This window comes from Hordeum vulgare, chromosome 5H, assembly GCF_904849725.1.
Source record: "Hordeum vulgare subsp. vulgare chromosome 5H, MorexV3_pseudomolecules_assembly, whole genome shotgun sequence".
Taxonomy (NCBI): Eukaryota; Viridiplantae; Streptophyta; class Magnoliopsida; order Poales; family Poaceae; genus Hordeum; species Hordeum vulgare.
Window position 1 is genome coordinate 201252421 of NC_058522.1, and position 5653 is coordinate 201258073.

The following is a 5653-nucleotide window of genomic DNA, read 5'->3' on the forward strand; positions in this document are numbered from 1 at the left end:
ATATGATATCGATGTGACGGAGTTCTGTCCTGGTGCCTCCTGTCTGACATGATTTCTTCCGGGGAGTTGAGCTCCTGGGGATTCTTGTGCACATCGCCATCATTCATATTTCTTAGTATCTTAGGTCGGAGGATGTTTGAAATTGCTTCAATACTAGTAGTGGCGAGAGGAGTCTCGCTTCCCTAGTACTGGTGCAGAGAGTTCCGGATGTATCGCCACACTTTGTATCGTTGTGATTACGAGGGTCTGTAGTAGATGAAGGTCCAAGATTCTGGTTATGTGTTGATAGATGTGATACACTGGACGGGTTAGTATAGGAGTTGTGTGACATATTACTCCTTGTATCCGTGTACCAGATTGGATGACCGGATATTTCGGGAATTCATAGGTGGGATATCAAGTAGTGACTTATAGGACACTCTTCCTACAGATGCATGATGTGAGGTTGGGATTCGACATTCAGTGGGTACGTTAGTTCACGGTTGTCTTACAGCGGTTCTTGTTGTGTCTTAAAGACTCCTTGTAGCTTGCTACGACTTGGGGATGCTTCATAAGTCGTGTGCACTGCCTTGCACATGATGGCTACTGTAAATTCGAGACCGTGCAATCATATCCACGAAGATATCAGATGGAATCTCTATGATACATTTGTTCCGAGAAGTTCTAGCTCATACTTGCTTTGCAAGTGATCTTTAATCAGATTTTGTCGACAGTCACTTTGAGGAAGCATTCTTACTATTTTTTTTGAGTGCAATTGCTAAATATTCTTGCTCAGATATTCCTGCCTTTTGATTCAGCTTTACCTTGAATGTTATTCTCTGGTCTAAAGTGTTGTCTGTCTTCAGGATGGCTCCACCAACTCGCCAGAATCCGGGACGCGAGGGCGCTGATGTTCCTCCACTACCCCCTCCGCCTCCTCCTACGCCGCCTCCTCCTGCAGAGGCCTGGCAAGCGGTGATGGCTGCAACAAATGCTAACACCCAGATGTTAATCCAGCTGTTGCAAGAGAGGACCAATCAAAGTAGGGCAATTTCAACCATGGTGGTAATCAGTTTGCATCTCTGAATCAATTCCTCACAAACCAGCCGAAGACCTTCACGTCGTGTGATCAACCATTTGATGCTGAGGACTGGATTCGGGACATGAACAAGTATTTTGAGTGCATCAATGTCCGTCGAGAAGACTTCTTCAAGTTTGCAACGTTCCATCTCAAGGGGCAAGCAGCAATTTGGTGGCAGCAGTTGAAGGACTCCATGGGTGGTAGATTGATCAGTTGGGATGAGTTCTGCAGAGATTTTAGGTCTCACTATATCCCGTCTAGCTTTCTGGAAGAGATGCGTGAGAAGTTCAGACGCTTGAAGCAAGGTGGTTCCTCTGTGTACAAGTACTTCGTTGAGTTCCATGAGCTGGCTCGATATGCCTTGTAGGACATTCCAGATCAGAAGAGCAAGATCTGTCAGTTTAGAGGTGGTCTGAGAGAGGACTTGCAGCTGGCCCTCGCCTTGCACGATCCCGATGAGTTTGATAAGTTCTATAACTTGGCTCTCAGGGTTGAGGCAGCTTTGCTCACGGTGGAGAATTCGAGGAAGCGTTTCAGAGAGTCCAGTTCATCGCCCTCAACTCACGTGGTTCCGAAGCAACAGAAATACTCGGTGTCTCCTCCTCCTCCCTGGCAGTCTCAGTAGTTCAAGCAATTAGGTGGTCGTGGTTCTTCACACCCACCCAACCCAGCTTTCCAGCAGAGGTTTCAGCAACAGAACAAGGGAATCCTCAGGTGCAGTTCCTTCAGATGGCAGATGTTACTTGTCACAAGTGTCGGCAGAAGGGTCACTATGCCAACAACTGCACGTCTCAGCTGCGTCTTCCGCCTCCTCCTCCACGAAAGCCTCCAAGCAATGCTATAGTGAAGTTCAACCTGAGGTCTGCGAGAGTCAATTGGTGAATGCAGCTGAATCACACAACTCCTCAGACGTGATTATGGGTAATCTTTCAGTTAATGATATTCCTCCTAAGGTTTTATTCGATTCTGGTGCTTCGCATTGCTTCATATTATATCCATTTGCATCCAAGCATAATCTGCATCAAGAGCAGTTGTCTAAGCCGTTAGCAGTTGTTTCCCCTGGGAAGCATATGAGTTCTAGTTTGGTAGTTCTGGAGATCACTGTCAAGATGGGTGATTATGGTTTTGTGGCTTCTCCTGTTGTCCTCGGCAACTCTGATATTGATTTGATCCATGGAATGGATTGGTTGGCTATGAACGAGGCGTCTATTGATTGTGAAGCTAAAGAATTGAAGCTAACTCATTCTTCGGAGGACGTGATTATCTTCGCAGCACGTGATGACACGGTCCGTCTGTTTTCCTTGAATGAGAAGGGTGAGATCTCTCCAATTTCGCAAGTCCCAGTGGTCTGCGAATATGAAGATGTTTTTCCAGAAGAACTGACAGGAATGCCGCTGCACTGAGCAGTTGAGTTCGTAATTGAGCTTGAACCGGGTAATGAGCCTGTGTGTAAACGACCGTACAAACTGGGTCCAGAAGAGCTGAAGGAGCTGAAGAAACAACTTGATGAGCAAGAGCGTCTGGGTCTGATCAGACCAAACTCATCTCCTTGGGGCTGTGGAGTTCTTTTCGTCAAGAAGAAGGATGGTACGGAACGACTCTGTGTCGATTACCGTCCATTGAATAAGAAGACGATCAAAAACAAGTATCCACTTCCTAACATCAATGAGTTCTTTGAGCAATTGAAAGGGGCTAAGAACTTCTCGAAGCTTGATCTCAGGATGGGTTATCATCAGATTCACATTCGCAAAGAGGACATTCTAAAGACTGCTTTAGAACAAGTTTTAGCTCGTATGAGTACACGGTGATGTCTTTCGGTCTGGCCAATGCTCCACCGACCATCTCTCGGATGATGAATTATATCTTCACCCCATTCAAGAATGAATTCGTCTTGTTGTATCTTGATGATATTCTGGTCTTTTCGGAAACTGAGGAAGAGCCTGAAGAACATCTCAGGATTGTGCTTGATAAGCTAAAAGAGCATAAGTTCTATTCTAAGTTTTCGAAATGTGAGTTCTGGTTGAAGGAATTCGTCTACCTTGGGCACATGATCTCTGCCGTGGGCATCAAAGTTGATCCTTCAAAGGTACAGGCCATTGTTGAGTGGGAACCTCCGCAAAATGTGAAGCAGCTTCGAAGCTTTCTCGGGCTTGCAAGCTATTGCAGAAGATTCGTTGAGAATTTCTCCAAGATTGCTAAGCCTCTCTCAAGTCTTCTTCATAAAGGTGTGAAGTATGTCCAGTCTCCAGAGTGTCAGTTGACTTTCGACACACTCAAAGAGAAGCTCACTTCTACTCTAGTCTTGGTTCCTCCTAATGACTCCAAACCTTATCAAGTGTTTTGCGATGCCTCTGTTCAAGGTCTTGGTGCAGTGTTGATGCAAGACACGAAAGTGGTAGCTTATACCTCGAGGCAGTTGAAGCCAAGTGAGAAGAATTACCCCACTCATGATCTTGAGTTGGCAGCAGTGGTACATGCTCTGATGACTTGGAGACACCTCTTGTTGGAGAGAAAGGTTGAAGTGTTCAGCGATCAAAAGAGTCTCAAGTACATCTTCACCCAGCCTAACCTCAATCTTGGGAAAACTCGTTGGGTGGAAATGCTCCAAGATTTTAATCCAAGCGTTGAGTACACGCCAGGCAAAGCTATTGTCGTGGCAGATGCTTTGAGCAGGAAGGCTTACTACAACAGTCTCATTTTGAAGCCTCTCCAGCCTAATCTTTCTAAATCTTTCAGAAAGCTCAACCTTCAGTTAGTACCTCAGGGATTTTTTGCTAATCTTCAGATTTATCCTACCTTGGAAGACCCGGTCCGACAAGCTCAACTTCTTGATGCAATGGTGAAGAAAGTTAAGATTGGCTTGGCAAAGGGAGTTCCCAAATATAAGTGCTTCAGTGTTGATGCGAGAGATACATTGTTCTTTGAGGATCGTCTTGTCATTCCGAAAGGGGATCTCAGAAAGGTTATCATGGAAGAAGGTCATAACTCTCTTCTCTCGATACATCCAGGAAGTTCCAAGAAGTATCAGCATTTGAAACAGTCCTTCTCGTAAATGAATGTGATGTATGTCGAAGGGTGAATGCAGAGCATCAATGTCCAGCAGGTCTTTTGCATCCATTGCCCATTCCCGAGTGGAAGTTAAACCATATTGAGATGGATTTCGTCACCGGGTTTCCGAAGTCCAAGAAGGGTAACGATGCCATCTTCGTCGTCATCGACAAGTTGAGCAAAGTCGCTCATTTCCTTCTAGTCAAGGAGTCTATCTCGGCAGCTCAACTTGCAGAGTTGTACACTTTGAGGATAGTCTCATTACACGGCGTCCCAATGCTGATTTCTTCGGATCGCGGAAGCATCTTTACTTCCAAGTTCTGGGACTCATTCCAGTCTGCGATGGGTACTAAGATTCGACTCAGCACGGCCTTTCATCCTAAGACAAGTGGGCAAGTTGAGAGAGTCAATCAGGTCCTCGAGGACATGCCAATAGCCTGTGTCATTTCCTTTGGCATGAACTGGGAAGACTGCCTACCTTTTGCTGAGTTTTCATATAACAATAGCTACCAGACAAGTTCCGGCAAAGCTCCATTTGAGATTCTCTATGCCAGGAAGTGTTGTACCCCACTCAATTGGTCAAAGACTAGCGAGCGTCAGATTCTTGGGAATGACACGATTGAGGAAGCTGAAGAAATGTGTCATGTCATTCGGGATAATCTCAAAGCAGCGCAGTACCGTCAGAAGAGCTACTACGATAGCAAGCATCGTGACATGGCTTATCAACTCGATGACTTTGTCTATCTTAAAGTGTCTCCTATGAAGGGCACTCAGCGCTTTGACATCAAAGGAAAGCTTGCTCCTCGTTTTATTGGGCCTTTCAGAATTGTTGGCAAGAGAGGCGACCTTGCATATCAATTAGAGCTCCCTTCAAACTTCGCAAATGTGCATGACGTGTTCCATGTCTCTCAGCTCCGGAGATGCTTCAAGACTCCCGAGCGCAGAGTTGATCTTCAGGATATCGACCTTCAACCCAACCTATCCTACCGTGAGCTTCCAGTTGCAATTCTTGAAGCGACTAAGCGCAAGACCTGCAACAAGTCTATCAAGTTTCTCAAGGTGCAATGGTCACATCATTCCGATAAAGAAGCCACTCGGGAGCGCGAGGACCACCTCCGTTCTGAATTTCCAGAGTTCTTTCACTCCTAGATCTCGGGTCGAGATCTTCTTGTAGTGTGGCAGAGTTTGTAACACCCCAGATGTAATCCTTGCCATATTTGGACCTTTCCTATTTGGGAGAACCATGTTGTGCATGTTATAAGAGTTATCATTTCATGTGGCTTCATTTTGTGTCTTCATCTTGCGTCATGGCATTCATTGCATTCATGGTAATCCCATTCTGTTGATGCTGCTTGATCATCATGAGTGCCAATGTGATTATGAATGCTAGTGTGCTTGTGTTGATGTTGTCGTGTTTTCAAAACAGTGGTGTTTCAAACAAGGTTTCAAAAACCCCTTCTCCATTAATAATTGAACTTATGAATTAACTTTGATTAAACCTGTTTTAAAATTGTTAGTTAATTAGAGGAGATTAATTGTGATTTA

The 5653-nt window shown here is 45.1% G+C and overlaps 1 pseudogene; it reads left to right on the top strand.

Moving 5' to 3' along the window:
• The first annotated feature begins 1142 nt into the window (after nucleotides 1-1142).
• LOC123398945 lies at nucleotides 1143-1698 on the top strand (annotated as a pseudogene).
• The last annotated feature ends 3955 nt before the right edge of the window (nucleotides 1699-5653 follow it).